The 21,081-nt window shown below is 40.9% G+C and overlaps 1 protein-coding gene across 1 annotated transcript in view; it reads left to right on the forward strand.

The window, feature by feature from the left end:
* The window catches only part of celf4 (CUGBP, Elav-like family member 4), a 1,192,896-nt gene that overhangs the window by 125,477 nt on the left and 1,046,338 nt on the right, over nucleotides 1-21,081 (forward strand). The window lies entirely within an intron of this gene.

Below are 21,081 nucleotides of genomic sequence, written 5' to 3' on the forward strand. Positions count from 1 at the left end.
AAACATCTAGGAGCAATTTCTCAACACAGTCTCCTGTGAGTGGAAATGCTCTCTGAACAGCAAAATCAGCCATCTTTTATACACTGTTCAAAAGACCATTTGCTTCCCCAATACAACCTCCCACAACTCCTGATTGGTTACCTTATCAGTAATACCTTGGATTGACAGACCAGGTGCAGGCCTTCCTGGGGTGACCTCATCTTGCTAGAATATGCTGACTTGATGGCCTTCTGGTTATTGGGGCTATCGGACTTTGTTATAATTACATGGTTAAGACTGGACCTCACCTCGGAATTTAAACGAGCTAACCTCGGCCTTTGTAGTGGCCCATTTTATAAGGGTGTATAAAGGAAATAACATATCTGAGTGGTTAAGAACAAGAAGTCCCATCACAGGAAACCTAGAGGGACAGGTAAACAGGGCAAGGGGTCAAAAGTGACAATGGAAAACTCCAGCTGGTCAAGCAAGAGAGATAAAATAACATTCCAATGTGTCCATAAACCTTGAAACACAGTGAGGTTTATGGAGTACTGGAAATAGAATTTCAGCCATTCCACTTTTCTGGATAACTAACTTAAAAAATTTTGTATATTTCCCTAATGCCAAATTTTCCCTTTTACAGAGCGCTTAGCACAAAGAAGTCCAGGGACAGGAACGTTCCCAGCATGTGAACAAAAGGGAAGCCTCTTGCTCTGCCCTCTCTGACATCATGGACCATATTGGAGGTGGGCAGAGTTTCTAGCCTTGGCATCAGCCCCACCTCAGTGGTACCACCCTTGCCTCTGAGTCAAAAGATTATGGATTCAAGCCCCACTCCGGACACTTGAGCACATAATCTAGGCTAACACATCAGTGAAGTATTGAGGGAATTCTGCACTGTAGGAGAAACTGTCTTTTTATGGGATAAAAAGACAGGTGGGCATAAAAGCTTCCTTTGCACTATTTGAAGAGATGAGTTCTTCTAGTGTCTCGGTTAACATTTAACAACATAACTAAAACAGATTATCGAGTCATTTATCTCAGTGCTTTATGTGAGACCTTGCTTTTCACAAATTGGCTGCTGAATTCGCCTACATTACAATAGTGACGATCCTTCAAAAATGCTTCATTGGTTGTGAAGTGTTTTCTGAAATGCTGAGGTTGTGAAAAGTGCTATATAAATGCAATATATGCATTATGCTATATATAAGACATTCTTTCTTCCTTTTCATTACATAAAGGCCATGTTGCAAAGCTGCAGCATAGGCTGGAATACAGTGTGTCCAGGACCTGGAGGATTGGAACAGAGAAGGTTGAGAGGAGATTTGATAGTGTTGTTCAAAATCATGAGGGGTCTGGACAGCGTAGATAGAGACTCAATCATGGCTTTCAAAAGGGAGTTGGATAAGTACCTGAAGGAAAAAAAATTGCAGGGCTACAGGAAAGAACATGGGAGTGGGACTAGCTGAAGTGCTCTTGCAGAGAGCCAGCATGAACCTGGGGAGGGGATGGGGTGCTGAGGAAGATCAGGGCCGGCCACCGGAGGATTGTGGCTGGCCTCATGATGATCGTTGGCTGGGGGGCGCGGCGGGGTGGAAGCAAGACTAGATCAGGGCTGGCCACCAGAGGATCGGGGTTGAGGATGATGCGGTGGGTGGGAGGGGGGTCCGGGAAAGTGATCGAAGGCCTTGTGAGGGGGGTCTCCGATTGCAGGGGCTGGGCTAGGCAGGAACCCTGGATCCAGATAAGAGGAGACTAATTGATGTCCTGTTACTGACTGCTCCATTTTTGAACGGGGCGGAGGAGCGGTGAGAGATCGGGGCCCAGGAGTGTTGTGATCGGGGCCCAGGAGAGGCGAGGGATTGGGGCCCAGGAGAGACGAGGGTTTGGGGCCCAGAAGAGGTGAGGGTTCTGGGACAGCACGGGCCAGCCCACACTGTAATCTATGGATAGTAGGAGCATGTGTGCGCACTAGGTCTGTGCAGCAGAGCTTGGTCTCCAGTCGTCTTGGTTAAGCCTTGCCAATGGATCAAGACCTAGCTCTGTCAAGCCCGTGTGGTGGCTGGTGTGCAATGGCCACCACATGTTAAAAGTATCCACGCACAGGCATCTTTTACCCTTCAACATATAGTTCAGGACCTAGAATGTCAAGTTCCTCATTGAAACATCTGTGAACTCATCCCTTTTTGGTGTGGAAGCAAGTTATCCTTGATACGAGGGACTGCCTAATACTATACTGTAAAGGAATTTACCTCCTGGATGCAGAGGTTCTCGCCTTGCTGTAACTGCCGGGTTTTACGAAGTGTGTACAACCCATCCAGATAGAATTAAAAACAAAATAAAGGTTAAAGAAGAAGCTTCTGGACTCATAATATTTAAATTGACCTCGCGCCTCCTGGCAGTGGGTAGGCCTCTTGCCCCCATCCCACCTCCGTTAAAACCGGGAGTGGGCGGGATGGAGACCGGTTCAGGTCGGGATTCTAATTTGTAACAATTTAACTACCCCCATGCTCCAAACCCACCTGGTTTTTCAGGTAAAAATTCCCCCCTATATACTTTGACTCACTCCTCCAATTTGCCCTCATTTTCTTTTTGACTTCTCAGCTTTGGATTGCTGCAATGGTCTCTATCCCTGTTTTGGATCAGTCCAAGTGTACACTGCACAAGGATGACTTGAGTTAATTTTAGGAGGTCAACTATCCACATGCTTAACGCATTTGAAAATATAGAGCTAAGCCAGAGTGGAAACAAGAAACATTCATCATGGCTTGTTTGGATGCAAACCCCTTTAATCTTAAGCTTTAGGTGAATTCAGGTTTGGGTTTGTGCTAATCCATGTTCACCAATGATGCATCGCCTTTCAGTATAGACAGGCAGCAACGCGAATTGCAAACCTCCATAATGGCACAACATGATCAATTCGAAAGAAACAAACTCCAGTAGTTGGACTGATATTTGTCGGGCTTTATTTGATCTCACACCTCTCCTGTACTAAGAATGTGATGCTTTGCACCTCATCTACTGTTCTAATTAATAAATGACAAGGCTACTTTAACAAAAGTATGGCAGCTGTGGAGCTTGAACTCATGACCTTAACTGCTTCAGACAACATTGATTCTGCCATTCATAGAACCTCCCTCAAATATCCTTTCTTCCCCAAAATAATTCCTTCGTTATCGCACTCAGTTCAAGCAATAGAGTTCCCCATTTGAGGAGCTTCTGTTGATTCAAGAGTTAGTGAAAGATAGGGGACAGCCTAATGGTCAGAATGTTGTGGGTACTAGCCCCAGGTCAGGACTTGAATACATAATCTAGGCCGAGACTTCAGTGTAACAACACTACAGGAGTGCTGCCTTTCAAATGAGGTGTTAAGCCATCTGCCTGTCAGATCGAAGTAAAAGATCCCATGCTGTTTTGCAAAGACGAGTAGGGAGTTCTACCAGTGTCCTGACTAACATTTATCCTCCAACCATCACATCCAAAAACAGATTAACTCGTCATTTATCTCATTGCTGTTTGTGGGATCTAGTTGTGTGAAAATTGACTACCACATTTGCCTACATAACAAATGTGATGATACTTCAAAAGTAATTAATTAGCTGTGTTGCACATTGGGATGTCCTGAGGACTTGAAAGGAGTGAGATAAATGTAAGTTCTATTTTTCTAGCTGAATCTGTTAGACCCCTAATTCATAACCAGAATGTCATAAATTCAATTCCCATCATGGTCTGTTCTTGGACTTTGTAGTCCTAGGTTTAGAACAGATTGCAGGTTTGATACACTGATCAGCTTGTACCATTATGTGGCAAGCACTGTACTATAGACGTCATAACTTAGATGCTCAACTTTGTGCTTGCCATGAGCATACGATCTGGTTCACAGTTGGAGCTTGGTGCCATTCTGAAGCTGCACACACATAGGTGAATCAAACACTGGAAAACTAAAATAAAAACAAAAGCTAATACGTGCTTATCTATTATTATTCCAATATCAGGAAAAAATAGTGGTAGATTTGTACTGTCTGCAGAGTCATAGAGCTAACCCTCAATGAAAGGCAGATTGAGAATCTCAGAAACCTTGTTCAAAAACATTCTCGTAGAAATGATTAAAGATGTGGAAAAGAGCTCCATAAAATATGGTAGTGTGCTTTCATGGAGTTAAGAGTTAAGCCCACAGGCTTATTATTAACTGAGTTCATCGAGTTAAAATCACTGTGCCATTCAGAAGACCACATAAAATAGCACAAGTTAATTCAAGAATGGAATTACTCTGAGACTGCATGGCTAGAACAGGAGCAATTTTTAGCTATTCAATTTTGTTGGCTTACCAGAGTGGAGCGGCTGTATTTTTATTGACATTTGATATATTGCACTGTCCCCATATGATAAGCTGTGTAATCCCTGTAAACGTACAGTATCTGGTCAATTAGTAGAGTGTCTGGCTTCAAGACAGACAAGCTGACATAAACTCCTAGAAAGAAATGTAAATCTCTGCCTGTGGGAATATACCTTGGCTTACTGTATTCAGCTTGGTCTGCTAACAGAAAATCCTACAGCAATCAGCAGCCCCACTCTAAATATGACTTGCAGTTCATAAGGTGCAAGAGGGAAATGAATTTCTCTTATTTATATAAATCATTGAAACAAAACTTGGACAGCTGCATTGTTCCTCTGGGCGACTGTGTACAGGCAATATTTAAATCCATCAAAATACATTTTAAGTTGTAGCAGTGATGTTAGTTGTCTGAAATATGACTGTAGTCTGCTGGTGAGCATGTCAAGAGCTTGGCACACTGATTCATAACACTCCATTCCCCATAGTTTAGATATAGGTTCCACCTGATCATCAAAAGATACAAAATCTGACTCTAGATCTCCAAAATCTGAGCCAAACCAGAGTAGCACTGCTTCTTCATACAAAGCTACTAGAACAAAGACAATTTTAGTCCTTCATCCCCAGAAACCCATCAAGAAACAGACTGATTATTTTCCCACCCCAACAGATTAAATTCAACTAGACTGTAGATTCACTGTCTTTTCCCCCACCACACATCTATCAGGAAGGACCCAAATGCATGCACAACGTTTCGAGGGGTCTGAAGCATTTGCCAGCATTAGATCAAGACAACACAGCAAGTGAACATAGTTTTCTACTGCTGGAAATTTGCCCAACTGTAACTGGTTGCATGCGCTATGTCTGGACCATGAAGGTTAAAACATAAGAACATAAGAACATAAGAAATAGGAGCAGGAGTAGGCCATTTGGCCCCTCCAGCCTGCTCCGTCATTCAATAAGAACATAGCTGATCTGATCCTGGACTCAGCTCCAGTTCCCTGCCAGCTCCCCATAACCCTTTATTCCCTTATCGATTAAAAATTGGTCTATCTCCGCCTTAAATATATTCAATGACCCAGCCTCCACAGCTCTCTGGGGCAGTGAATTCCATAGATTTACAACCCTCTGAGAGAAGAAATTCCTCCTCGCCTCAGTTTTAAATGGGCGGCCCCTTATTCTGCGACTATGTCCTCTAGTTTTAGTTTCCCCTATGAGTGGAAATATCCTCTCTGCATCCACCTTGTCGAGCCCCCTCATTATCTTATATGTTTTAATAAGATCACCTCTCATTCTTCTGAACTCCAATGTGTATAGGCCCAACCTACTCAACCTATCCTCATAAGTCAACCCCCTCATCTCTGGAATCAACCTCGTGAACCTTCTCTGAGCAGCCGGAAACAACATGAAATAAATAAACGGCAAAAGAAAATGTGTAAGTCATTCACCCTTGAGAGGTGACTGCAGCAATTGGCCAACATTAGTAGAATAGCAAAAATGGATATGTAGAGGCTGGCACATGCTGGTATAAGACTAAAAATAATGTTGGCCATTAAAAGGAGGATATTCACTTCTTCAACAAAAAAAAACCCTTCCAATTTTCTCTCCTCCTCCCCAGCAGAATGATTCATGCTGGGTTTTGGTTTTGCAATTGAGGATGTCTCCCAACACTTCTGTCCATTGCTCGCAGCAAAATAGTGGTTTTCATATGTAGACTGAGTTTCCTACCAAATGAAATCTGCACCCTTATGCTTTATAAGAGCGGGATAGCTACCACTTCCATTTAATTCTAGTATATTGGACTGGAAACCATGCCCACCATGCTCTCCTGTCTACTCCAAAAGGCGATAAGTATCACACTAGCAAACAATTCCATTCAGGTTCAAGCTAGTGACCCAGAAATTGTGGTCAGCAGTGTAGCTATGGAGTACAAAGCTATGAAGAATATGAACTAAGTTGATGGGGGCTCTCCTTCGTGAACTTGCTGTCTGATGCTGCATACTGGAGGGAAGCTAATGTTCCACGGATCCCACGGGTGCAGTGTGTGCAGAAGAGTACCTGGGATCATGTGGGCCTTCTGCTCTAATCAGTACACCAAAGGGAAAGTGTCTACCTCCAATGATGGTAACTTTCTTCACATTGTATTTAACCCGATGTGTTTTCAGAATAATTATAAGGACTAGGAGAATAAATAGTTCCAAAATGACCCGCACTCTATCTCTCTCTCTCCCCCTCTCTCTCTCTCACAAACAGACCCAGCAAAAAAATTAATTGGGAATTAATTCTTAAATCTAATTTAGGAATTAGAGTTCTGATATATCGCTGAAGCTCTGTGGAATTCCATATGAAAAAACATCGGCATGAAACATAAATACAACATAGTCCAAACAAAGATCTGAAAAATTTGTACATTAATCATTGGTGGTGTTTTTGACAGTTTTACAATTCATTACAATTTATTTTGGAGCTAATAGAATGAGTAACTCTCTCAATCTTATCCCCTTATGCTGATACAAACTGGCCCTGTGCTCATTTGCATCAACCTAACATTTTCTGTCGTAATTGTGGAGCAATTGGTGGGCAATTAGCCCAACTCTGCGGCAGCAATTGGGATTTCCAAGCTGGTATGGATCATCTGTCAAGGCATACCTTGACAGATCGCACGAAACTTGCAGTCAATTTCAAAGGCGGTATGATGGCGTACTCTCAGAGCACACCGTCATACCCACCACAAAATCTGCCCCAATATATTTATTTATTTCCAAATGAGATTATACACAAAAGAATAATACGCTTTGCATTTATATAGCGCCTTTCATGACTTCAGGACATCCCAATGCACTTTACAGTCAATTACATTATTTTTGAAGTATGGTCACTGTTGTAATGTAGAAAATTCAGCAGCCTATCTGCACATGGGAAGATCCTACAATCTTTTAGTGATGTTACTTGAGGGATATATATTGTCCAGGGAACTGTGGAGACGTCCCAGGTTTTCTTTGAATAGTGCCATGGGATCTTTTATGTCTATCTGAGAGCAGACGGGGTCTCAGTTTAAAGTCTCATCTGAAAGACGACACCTCCAACAGTGCAGCACTCCCTCAGTACTGCACTGGAGCATCAGCCGAGATTCTGTGCTCAAGTCTCTGGAGTAGGACTTGAACCCACAATCTTCTGACTCAGAGCGAAGAGTGCTATCAACCAAAAGCAATAAAGATAGAATAAATCCACAAAGGGTTAAATGCCCTTTTTTTTAGAACATTTATCTAACAAAGTTTGTTATGCGATAAGGCTTTTAGATGAAACAAGCTTTTGTAGTGCAACAACACAATGATGTTCATGGGGAATGTGATTCCAATGTCGGCCACTGAGTTCAAGTGTCAATTTCAGAAATTGAACTGAACTAAAGATACGGAGAAAAGGCTGTGATATATATTCCAGACCAAAGAGCCTCTGTGTAATGAGCTGTCAGTCAATCAAGTTCAAGGCACAGTGGTAAGAGATGTTTACATTCCATGCTAATGAGCTAGTGCTCACATATTGGCTGTTTATCAAGGACCTGTTAATGTGTTCAACAATGTATATTTTGAACTTCTGCTATAACAATACTCCCTCAACAGTTAATTTCTCCAGCAGATTTGCATACTTTAAGGCTGGAGGACAATTGAAATCATGATTTTGTCTGATTGGCATAAGCTGAAGTTAGCATATGAACTATCTATTGTCCTTCAACAAGCAATAATTTGCTTCGTACCTTGAATCAAGCATCTTCCTCACTGATTTAAATATATTGTGTCCCTCCATTTTAAAGGAACAGCAGTTTTCATTTAAAGGGCCAGATTTTCGAGGGGTTTGCGAGCGGGTTTTCGCTGTGCTTTGACGCTCCGCGGCGAAAACCCGGTCGCAAAGCCCGGACAGGATCCTGGGCCCATTGTTTGCGGCGGCGATGGGATGTGCTGCCGGGGAGAGGTGCACTGTACATGTAACGACGCGGATTGCATTACCGTCCGAGTTTCGACAATCTCCCGACCCGCCCAGAATAGCGACAGGTCAAACCTGTCGGTGCAGCCCTGCCAGCAGCGGTAAGTTAGAAAACTGCAACAAAGGTAAGTTAAAGTTGTTATTTTTAAAAAAAATTTTCAGCGATTTGGTAGCTAAGGGTCTTGTAAATGCTCTTTTGAATTTTTTATCCCCCTCCCAAGGCGTTTCTCGCAGTGCAAACGACCCCGGACTAAAGTTGTCGAGGATCGTGTTTTGCGCCGCGAATGCTTGTGTAATGCCTCCCTTACCCCCGGCGCATACCCCAAAGGCCGAAAATTCAGCCTAAAATCGATAACGCAGTGAAAAACGTTAATTTTCACGTATCGCTATCGTTTTCAGCCAAAAACAACAAAATACTAAAATCCAGTCCCATGTCTATTTATTTCCAAACCACATCTGTCCTCTATATGTAAAGTTAAATAAAACATGCAACACAAAAGTCTTCCAAATTGTTACACATGGTAACATTGGTGCCCGATGCCTCGGGTACCTTGCTCAATTAGCTATTCCTCACTTGTGATCGAAGAGAGTGCATGTGGCAGACCGTTTGACAATCCCAGCTGACTCTTTTAAAATACTGGCAATTACCAATTAAAAGTCAAGCATGTGCCCCCTTTTTAAAGGGGCATAACTAATAAAAATTGTAAATTAACAAATTTTAACTAAAACTTAACCAATCAAATTAAAATGTTGTTTCCGGTTGTGATGATGTACTCCAGTCCCACCGGTACCCACCAATCGCAGGAGCATGCCGGTGGACACTGCATGCTCCATCTCCAGGGACATCCGGGTGTAAACATAGCCACGGAAGAGAGGGAGGCAGTCGAGCTGAACAACCCCCTCGACTGCCCACTGCCTGGGCCTGTTGATGGTGTAAGATTTCTAAATCTCTGGCATTAAATTGACAGCGAGACCGATTCTTTTAAAACAATTTGGAATAGTTTATTAAACACACACATGTACATCTATCAGCAGTCGTCAGCTATCCTACAGTTACAACAGATACAATATTACAATAATGATCTATAAAAAGGTAAACGTCATTTTCTTCTGGCTGGCTGGGTGAGCACACGGCTTGCTGTTTCGGCTGGTCTTGAGCGGGTGGTTTGCCGTGTACTCAGGAGAGAAGAAGAGAAAGAGCAATCTGTGCTTGGGTTTTTAGATCCCTTAAGTCCATTGTTCCTCAGAAAGCCCCAGGATTGGGTCTTGGTTCCAGGGCAGTTCCTTATTGGCTCTCCTCACACATGTGTCTGTCTGGAGGACCGGTGCCATACCTTGATTAGGTTAATGGCTTTCCAATTAACATCTTTTTTAGTTTGGTGAGTTTTAAAGCCATGGAGACATGAACTTGGGGAAGGTATCCATTTTGTCTCTTCAAACTGCAGCCTTTCCATATAATCTACACTTTCAACATTTATGCATACACAGAATCAATTTTGTCATTACTAAACACTTTCATTCTTACAATTGCCACCTTGGCCAGGCCCAGGAGAAGTCCTACGAGGAGGTCTTCCGACTTGCCCGTTCCCCTCCGCACTGGGTACCTAAAGATCAGGAACGTGGGACTGACAATCCCTGCTGAGCTTGATCCTGTCTACCCTGACATCCAGACATGGGCACTAAGCTCTTTACTCAGAGTTGCTTTGGTCTGAAATTCCTGGATAGTGACCACAAGTGGGAATCTTGGCTGTGTTTTCTGCTCCCTAACCCAGTGGTGCTGAGCCAATTTGGCACATGCTGACAGCATCCACTAAAATTAGTTAGCTCAATTTAGACTTTCTTAGTCAATATGATTCAGTTCAACACTGCACAGTGTTCATATCAATTAAGCTATTAACCCACACCACAGAGTGGAACATTTTCGCCCCTCTGTCCATTCACAATCTATCCATTCACAAACATAGTGATCCAAAATTGGCCTAAATGTGGGCATTATAAATTATTTTTCACATTTGATAGTCAGTAACCTTGTTTCAGTGAGACTAGATGCTCTTCTGGACTGATATTGAATTGGGATGGTGGAGATTTATTTCTGAATTCCAGAGATGCCTGGAGTACAGCAAAAACAACATGAAATAATTACACTCTGGCAGTAGGTTGTATTTAAAAAATAATCGATTAGTTTTCCATTTAAACAAACAGATTTTTGTCAGTTGTAGGGTGCTAGCTGTGAAATTCAAACCGTGCATGTGGCACTAAAACTGATGAAATATTCCCAGATGAATATTTAGTTATCATTAGTAAATTATGTGACATTATGTGACCTTATGTCACTCAGGTTCGTGAGCATTGCTTGCTTTCCTCCCTCAGTTATTTCCCTTCGCTCGTGAAGACCCATGCAGGGGTGTGACTCCATGAGTGCCTGTTGACCTCCTGTACCTCATTAAATCAACCATTCTTCATATTTGAGCCTAAACAGTAAACTTTGACAGGCTATTTGACCTGAGGGTGGTGGGGGCATCACAGCTAAGATATCTCCTGACATCCACACATGCATAGTTTGCAGAAAAGTCAGCTAGATCATGATGGGAACTGGAAACCCTTGTTGCTTTTTTTCTTGATTACTGCAATCCAATGTCTGACATCACAATATACATTTTTAATGCTGTGATTAATATTGTAATATTTTATCAAATAAATATCCATTAGAAGTCCACTATTCCAACAGTATCCAGATGACATTCATTAATTGTCAGGCTTGACTCAGTGGTACCAGTCTTGCCTCTGAATCCAAACACCATTCCAGAACTTGAACATGTAGTCCAGGCTGACACTCCAGTGCAGCACTGAAGGGTTTCTGCACTGTCGGAGGTTCAGTCTTTGATTGAGACATTAAACTGAAGCCTCTCTGCCCTCTCAGTGGATACAAAAGATCCCAAGGCACTATTGGAAGAAGAACAGGAAAATTCATGTGTTGTCTTGGCCAATATTTATCCCTCAACCAGCATCACGAAACAGATTATCAAGTCATTTGTCTCATTGCTGTTTGTGGGACCTTGCTGAGTACAAATTGGCTGCTACGTTGGCTTACATTACAGCGGTGACTACACTTCAAAAGTATTTAATTGGCTGTGAAGCACTTTGGGACATCATGAGGTCATCAAAGGTGCTATATAAATTCAAGTTATTTATTTTTTCTTTCTATAAGAGGTTCCAGCTTAACTCATTCCTTTATGCCATTATTTAGACAACTTGATGGTGATACGCACTTGTAACTCCTAAGTATCTGCTATTGTGTACATACTGGCATGGTTCAAAAGTCACATATCTAAATAATGTTTAAACTAAAGTCATTGGGCCGTAAATTGCAGTCTCTCCAGGAGCGTACGTTGTGTGCACATGCAATTTCCAGGTTTAGGCGCGCAAAGCGCATGCGCCTAAACCCGGCACTTCCGATCTGTCAAAAGGTCTTTAGACAGATCCAATGCAACCCCAGGAGAAGGGCCTTTGCGGACGGAGATTTGGGATATTTTCCCAACTCTTGCTCAACGAATATCTTTAAAACAGTTATACCTGGTAAAAGCAGGCATAATACCTGCTTTTACCAGCGTAAGAGTTTTAAAAGATAGAAAAATTAAATGTTATCACTAATTTTTATATTAAAAACTCTGTCCATTAGGGTAAGGTAAGTAACCCTATTAAAACATTTTAAAAACATTTTCAAAAACATTTTTTTTTCCTAAAACATTTAATTTAATTCAGTTTAAATTAATTTTAAATATATGAGGTGTTTTTTTTATTGTGTTGTGTTTGTGTGTTTTGGGGGGTATTCTCATTGATAGTAATAGAAGCTTGTACAAACGGAACTCACAATTATTATCAATGAGAATACTACATTGTGATTGGTGGTCCAGGCCCACGTGATCCCAGGATGCGCTTACTGGGATGCGTGGACCTCAGCGTGGGCTCAGACAGGAAGTGTTCATTTCTACGGGACCTCCAGGTACTTTTGTAAAAAAAAATTTGGTCGGAAGCATCTGCCTATGTAATGCCTCCGACCATAATTTTTGGCCCAATGCAACCAGCCCCTGAAATATTTCCCCTCTGATTGTTTGCAAAGCTGCACAAGACAATGTACTAAAAACAAAAACACAGCAGATCCACCAGCATCTGTAAAAGGAAAAGACAGATAAATGTTTTGGGTGCTATCCCTTCATCATAACTAGAAGCTGAGAGATAAGCAAATTCTTTAATGGATTATTTCAAATTTCCAATATATGTAGCTTTTCCCTTTTTATCTCCACTCTAAAAAATGGTGATGTCTTCATCCTGATCAGTTAGCATGGCAAACTTCTACACAAACTAAAACTTAACTAGAGACTGCAACTCTGATGTTTAATGTAAATGCACAATTTTTGATAGATTTACATATCCAATTATTATGCACTTCTAAACCTACTCCTGTTTTCTCCAGATAACTGCTGGGTGCTGTGTATTGTCTGAGCAGATTTCTCTGTAGTTGCATCTGATAGATCAATGGAAATGATTCAGCTTGAAAAACTGAAGTAAAGTAACTAAGCACAGACATTACAATTGCCTTTCTTTTAAAATAATTACCAGGCACTACCAAGTCTTCTTACTCTGGATTTGATTCTCTCTCTTCTCTGCAATCATGCATCTCCTTATAATAAAAATATACCAGGAGAGTATGAGGAGAAGACAAAAAAGGAAGAATAATGAAAAAAAATCATTAAAAAAATGTGGTGCCTACCAAGTTTCCCGACTGATAAACATTTTTAGCATGAATTTCCATTTCATTTAGCTGTCAAGCTAATGATATGCACTTTGACAGGAGCAGCAAACCATAAAGGCATGAACCAATAGTATTAAACTGAAGCATGTAGACATAGCTCTGCAACATAACCACTGGCCCTTACTTTAAATCCTAAAATGTGCACTGATTCGTATATATTCACTACATATCATATCAAGTATTTATTCACACTTCAGTGCAGCAACGAGACAGGCCTTGTTGATAGCTAGGCTGTACAGCATTCTAATGTTCTTTCTGTAAATATTAATCTCTTCCTAATGAGAGTTAATGCAATCAGTATTAATGTTTATAATGTGAAGTATTAATGTTTATAACGTGGAGTATTAATGGACCCAGGAGTTAATGAACACATTGCACAGGAAACAATGCAGTCCATTCAGAAGGGATTTTCCGGTCAGCACTGCATAATCTCCTGCAGAATATTGCTAGAATTTTTTCGAGTACACATGTGTATGAAGCTAATAGCTAAGTTCACTCAGGAAAATCGTCCACCTTTCTTTTTAATTATTTCCCTTTCCTCCTCTGCTGAAGGTGCTGACTCCCACAGGGAGATGATTCAATATCTATACTCAGGTACCTCACCCAAGTGTTCATTCTGATTTGTGACTACAATGGTGGCAGCATATTTGTTTCTGAGGCTGCATAATGGGGCCAGATCTGGCCTTCATCAGACATTCATACAGGCACACATTCCTAAAGGGATCACTTGATAGTAATCAGATGCGGGAACCATGGCTGATCGTTTTATGCCCAAGACGCTGAAACCTATTATATTGCCAAAGTTGTTGCCCTGTCTGAGATCAACTAACTTAGCACAGGCCGAGGACCAAACCTGAGACCTTCTTTGTCTATAAGCTCAATTATAATGAGGCGAGCAAGTGATTAAAATGGCAGTTGGGCACTTCTCCTAGTGTTCCCGACTTATTTGCAACCTCCACCATTTTACCCCGCTGATCCCGGTCGTGGGGAAGGTGCCCACCACAGGTCTCATCAATATGTAAATGTTGATTACACCAATGCAAATTTAACATTGAAACCGGAAGAGCTCATTTGGACCCAACAAGGAAACCTTGGATCTCACGGATCCCAGGCTTCCTTCTCCGTCTTCTCTGACTGCGACCGTTCCAGCACTACTATCCAATACCCCACTCCTACCCACCAGCCTCCTCATCATTCCTGCCATCTTCAGGCAGAAGTCTAATTGAAATAATTTAAATGAGGCCTGGGAGTTAAGATTGCCTGGGCGTCATGGTGCTTGGGAGCTGGAAGGTTTTCTGCCTGATTCAGCCCAAGCACCTCGCGCTTATGTCCCCAATTAAAATTGGGACTTATGTCTCAATAGCACACAGGCAGTGTATTTATTCACAAAGTCAAGGTGAGCCAAAACCTTCCAACTGTTGCATCTTCCTGTCTGATTATTTCCTGTACATACCCATCTGTACTTGTTAATGTGAGGGTTGGCAATGCCAGGAAAGGAATCATTCCCTGACATTTATTTTAGCCATTGGTAACTTCAGGATAGCTGATCTACAACTTATAATCCAATCACCTTCTGCTGCTGCCATTATCAACTTCACATGTGTCTGAGGCATGTTAGCCAAGGAAAAGCCTCCAACTCTGTGGAACAAAGCTCTTGACTGATGAGTGGAATTCACATCGAGAGAAATCTAAGCAGAAAAGAAGTGGACTCTGTTTTGAGTGATACAACCATAAACGGCCAGTAAAACATCTAATGTAAAATAACTATTTTACAGCTTTATATATGTAAGTGGTAGAAAATAGCAGAGATTAAAATGCCAAAGACAGGTGGAGAGTGTAATGAATACTTTTTATGAAAAGGTCTCTGAGAAAGTATCCTGTTTCTTGACCTATCTAGAAAAGATTCAGAATCAACTTCAAACGCCATTTACATTTAGTCGTCTGATGCCTGAGGTTTGGATGGTGGTTCAGTGGTGCAGTGAAATGTAGCTGCAACGGACTGAGCCAGTTGTAGTAGGATAGGGCAACAAGCAGGGAGTCTCATTTCCCAACAGTGAGTTAACCCTGCCCCCCCACCCCCCACCCCCACTCCCTCCCTGCCATCCCCCAGTCAAGTTATAAGTCAACTCAAGGGACATTAGTCAAGGCCTAGATGAAATGATCAAGGCTTTGGAAAGGGGAAAGAATAATTAAATACAATTTAAGAACAAAGAAATAAATAACTATCTCTGAAGATGGAGCAGTGGACCACACCCATTTAGAGAACCTGTTGTATGACAGTGGAGCTAAACACTGACTTGTGTAGTTAGATATTTCCCTTATTTATTATTGTTCACTTTTTTCTTAACGGCATAGTCAGGACATAAAATGTAACTGCTTGCGGTGCAATGCAGCTTCTCCAGCTGCACATCTTCCATTTGGAATGGATGCTGAAATGGAGGCTGTAATAAATAAATTCAAAAATCTTTCTGTGTCTGGCCCTCCATCATACCATCCCCGCTCCCATAATTCCCTGCGCCATTCCTATGCCCGCGCGTTGCCCCCTTCAACTTGCAAAATGCTGCCAGTGCTCAACAAGCAGCCTGATACCTGAAAACACGGCACTCACACCAACCAAAACGATGTCACTGAGCTGACTTTGCATAATGGACTGGATCATTCTGATTGCTGCTGAGAACATACATGTACGTTGTGAAATCGGTGCACATAACATGCTGTATTAGATCAATATAATATCCTGAAGTATAACATGATGATCTGCTTTCTAAACCTAGATCAAGATGATATAATTCTGTATAATGCATTGTACCAGATCTATCTGACATTATTCGGTACACCACATTGTTCTAGATCAAAACAATCTGAAATTTGAACCTCTCTTCCCCCAAAAAGCTGTTGAAGCTAGCTCAATTGAAAATTTTAAAACTAAGATTACTAGATTTTTGTTAAGCAAGGTTATTAAGAGTTAAGGAACCAAGGCGATGAGATGGAGTTAAGATACACATCAGCCATTGAATGGCAGAACAGGTGCAAATGGCTGAATGGCTGACTCCTGTTCCTATGTTGCTATGAAATGCAGAGGAATATTTATTAAAGATGCCGGAACATTCACTGCCTGCATGAAACCTCTCTGACTGTCAGGTGTCCTTGTCACAATATGGAAGACTCCCACAACAAATTGAAGAGGGCAGTAAATTCATGAAAAACATGTTTGGCAAACGTATTTTCATCATCAGTTTGTCCCTTTGAAGCAATGCATCAAGAGCATACAACAAGCATCTGGTTAATATTAAAAATAACAAACATAATGAAATTCAGCAATTAAACAGTTAATATGAGAGATGAAGAATAGGATGCAAAGTCCTTGCTTAGGTAAATTATAACCCAAAAGAACTTACTGCATTTTATCCTTCAAAATGCTAGTTGCTGCATTTGTTGCAGTAACTGACAAATTTCCTGTTTATTCAGCAGGGCAAAGAGGTTACATTATAATATTTAATACACAGCAACGCCTTGTTAATTTAACCTGTGGAAAATCACATCTGAGCCAAATGTCTCAGTTGCCTAAATGATAGTTTTGCCCTCGCAACCCTATTATTTCCTTTTAACCAGCCACTTATTGTCCATTAATGGTTAACTACTTGACTAATTGTCCTACTTTTGTGATAAACAATAATTTCCCCAGTGTAGTAAACATATTTTTTGCAGAAGGAAGAAATAACACACAAAAAGTACGCAGCAAATGGAAAAAATAGACGATGCAAGCTCCCAAGATCCTTTGCATTACTCATGCATAACTTGCCAGCTCGTGAGGCACAGTCTGAGCAGTGTGGTGATATTTTTGTTGAAAATCCATGCACAACTACATTGCATTCATAAAATGAAGACTGTGATCCCTGATGTTTACCCGTGCGGTGGTCAATTTGAATGTTATTATTCCTACTACAATAAAAAAATGACTTGGACTACAGACGGCAAGATTGGATTTTTTTAAAAATATGAGCACACAAACGACTTGTGCTTATTTTTTGGGAGAGAGAAGAACATGATTGGCTATCATGTATCATACAGAGTTGTGAGGTTCTCAGAGATGACAGTAAGTTGAATGCTGTAGAATTTGGCTTGAGAATTATCTGTCGCCATCAAATTGAAGGGCCATGCAGTGGGTAAATCTCACTCAGGACAGAAGCTAATCAAATGATAATGGATGTACTGTTGTTAATTTTCCCCATCCCACAAATGGAGGGGTGGAGGTTAAGGCCTACACAATGAAACACCAACACCAGCCCATCAGGCTTTTTAGTGATAAATTTATGAGTGGCATAATTATGACACCTATCAAGCTTCAATCAATTTTGCTTCAAATGGGTAACGTATTTTGACCAATCTTCTTCCTAGAAAGAAACAAAGCTCCCTATCTTTAAATGGTTTATTATCTGTCTCACAATTTATGATCACAAATTTTACTCCTAACATGTCCCTGATATAGATAAATGTGATAATTAATAAACCAATGTTTTTTTTATTGGGATGAAGAATCATCAATATTTCATTGTCATGATAGATCATAAATTTTTGATTTGAGAAAGTGAAAATAAGCTATAGTAAGAAAATAAGCGTATTCTTTCCCAGCATCAAAATGTTCCCTTTACTCCCCCAACATGTCACCTATCTATCCCACTTGAACATGGTAAAATTCAGTTCTGAGAGAGGTTGTTTGGCAGTAATTACGACTTATCATGCCGTTAAAATTCACTTACATCTGAATGCACCAACTGTAACATTTTCTGGCATGTTTAGTGGGTAACTAGTTGGTAAGCTTCACACCTTTAATGTTGAATCTATTGGCGAGGTACCATTGGAGCAAAGCTTGTGGAGGAACAGGGCAAATTGGACAGGAACTTCCAGATTTTCATGTTTAACTGTGCATATGCGGATGTTTAACTGTGCATGTGCGGATGTTGCATAATAATGGTGAGTGCTGATAGCCTCACCATTAATCCTATCGCAAAATCTAGGCCTAATAAATTGAGGCTCCATCTGATTGCTCAGGAGGATGTAAAACATTCTTCCCTAAACCAACATCACCAAAAAAATAAATTCATTAGTCAGCCATGATCTTGTTGAATGGCGGAGCAGGCTCGAGGGGCTGGATGGCCTACTCCTGTTCCTAATTCTTATGTTCTTATGTTCTTATTCATCTCCTTTGTTAGCTGAGCAACCCTGTTGTGTAGAATTGGATCCACGTGTTTACCAACAAAACAACTGTGAATGCGCTTCAAAAGTAATACATTAATTAGGAAGCACTTTGAGATATCCTGAGACAGTATATAAATGTAAGTTTCTTTCTATTATAAAATTCTAACTATTTACATTTGTATAGCTCCTTTCATGTTGAAATGTTGCAAATATTTCATGCAAATGAATATGTTTTTAAAATGCAGTGACTATGGCCATTGCTCCTTTGAACTTTCCTCTTATTTCTCCTAAGCTCTAGATACATCCTCCCACACATATTTCCTTCGGTTTACAATCTACAGGCTTTTAAACCCCAGCTTTGGTTTAACTATTATTTCCTGATTTATCTTACCTTCTCTTGCATTCCTTTCATTCTTGGTGGTGTCCTACCCTTTGGACCTTAGCCTTTCACCCAGCTTCTTCAATTAAAAATAGCTAATACTAGAAAATTGAACGTTATAATACGGAAAGCAAAAGAACATTTCTTGAAGGTGTTTCAATAGAAAAAGAATTAAAAAGACTGCTTTTAATTCATTTCCTAGGGAAAAGAATCAGACTAGCTGCATTTCAGTGCAGACGCTGCCTGCTGCTAAAATACTTTGTTGCTTGCTTGTGTGTTTATTGCAGCACTTCTCCACAACCCTTTTGCAAATTGAATCTCAAAAGCACTCCACTTTCCATTAAAATGAATGGGGTGTAAAATCTTGTCAACTTCAACATAGTAGGGCAGCTTAATGATATCACTGGTATTTATTTATTTATATATTTATCTGGGGTGGGGTGGGGGAGGGAATGGGGGCTGGGTACACTGGCTCCTCTGAAATGGCACTGAATTCTTACAGAAAAAGAGGGGTTGCCGATAATATAGTGCTAGGGATACTCAGGAAATCTTCCTATTTCCCATATGGACATCCCTCCCCTGTATTGATCTGTTTATTCAGACAGGGTACCTACAAGGAGGCCCTGCAACTATTATCAAACAAGGCACTCAACCTGAAAATGGGCCTAGATAAATTTCTACTCACACTAGTCCTGATGAAAGATTCACTTGGAATATTGGTGGGGAAAAATTGCGGTAGAAGGCTTCCTGCAGGTGGACGCCTCCGTCAGAATTTTTTTTTAATGAAAATACCTGGTGGTCACAAAGGAACATAGGATTGCTCTCTGAGGCCTAGTTTTGCAGTCCAGCATACGAGAACATCTCCCAGAATTGTGTGCATATCCTGGGATCATGTGGGCCTGGACCACCAATCACAATGTAATATTCTCATTCATAGTAATGGGAATTCCGAGCTCCCATTACTATCAATGAGAATATCAATGGCAGATATAATGTGGGAAAATGTGAGGTTATCCATTTTGGTAGGAAAAATTAAAAAAAACACATTTTTATTTAAATAGGGAGAGATTACAAAATGCAGTGGTACAGAGGGATCTGGGGGTCTTTGTACATGAAACACAAAAAGTTAGGATGCAGGTACAGCAAGTAATTTGGAAGGCAAATGAAACGTTGGCCTTTATTGCAAGGGGCATAGAGTATAAAAATAGGGAAGTCCTGCTACAACTGTACAGGGCGTTGGTGAGAACACACCTGGAGTACTGCGTACAGTTTTGGTCTCCTTATTTAAGGAAGGATATACTTGCACTGGAGGCAGTTCAGAGAAGGTTCACGAGGTTGATTCCTGAGATGAAGGGATTGTCATATGAAGAAAAGTTGACCAGGTTGGGCCAATACTTATTGGAGTTTAGAAGACTTAGAGGTGATCTTATTGAAACTTAGAAGATTCTGAGGGGGGCTTGACAGGGTAGATGCAGAGAGGATGTTTCCCCTCATGGGGGAATTAAGAACTAGGGGGCATAGTTTTAGAATAAGTGATCGCCCATTTAAAACGGAAATGAGGAGGAATTTCTTCTCTCAGAGGGAGAATCTTTGGAATTATCTACCTCAGAGAGTTGTGGAGGCTGGGTCACTGAATGTATTTAAGATGGAGATAGACAGATTTTTGAATGATAAGGGAATCAAGGGTTATGGGGAGCGAGCAGGAAAGTGGAGTTGAGGCCAGGATCAGATCAGCCATGATCTTATTGAATGGCGGAGCAGGCTCGAGGGGTCAAATGGCCTACTCCTGCTCCTATTTCTTATGTTCTTATGTATATAGAATACCCCTAAAATCAAATAAAACACAAACATAAATGAAAAAAGCTTCATTTTTTAAAATTAATAGAAATTGCATTAAATTAAATGTTTTAGAGAAAAACATTATTTTTTGAAATTACAATTTTTTTTTCAATAATGTTAAAAAATAAACTTACCTTCATAGACAGGGTTTTTAATATACAAATAAGCAGTAACATTTAATTTTTCTATGTTTTAAAACTCTTACACTGGTAAAAGTAGGCTATACAGCTGCTTTTACTAGGCGTAAGAGTTTGAAGGACATTCGCTGGACAAGAGTTGGGCAAATAGCTCAAATCTCCGCCCGCGAATGTCCCTCTCCCGGGGATGCATGCCATCTGTCAAAATACATTTTGTCAGATCGCAAAAGCCGGTTCTGGGCGCATGTGCATCGTGTGCCGAGAATTGGCATTTGCGAGGCCTCTTCGGGTGCGTGCGCACTTCGTACGTACCTGGAGAGGCCACAGTTTTCAGGTCATTGTCTTTTTTCTTCTAGATGCTAATCGCAACTTAGCCTTTTTAAAAAAAAACAGAACAATACTTATAATGAATGTGTCACTG

The sequence above is a fragment of the Pristiophorus japonicus genome, chromosome 2 (genome assembly GCF_044704955.1).
Source record: "Pristiophorus japonicus isolate sPriJap1 chromosome 2, sPriJap1.hap1, whole genome shotgun sequence".
Taxonomy (NCBI): Eukaryota; Metazoa; Chordata; class Chondrichthyes; family Pristiophoridae; genus Pristiophorus; species Pristiophorus japonicus.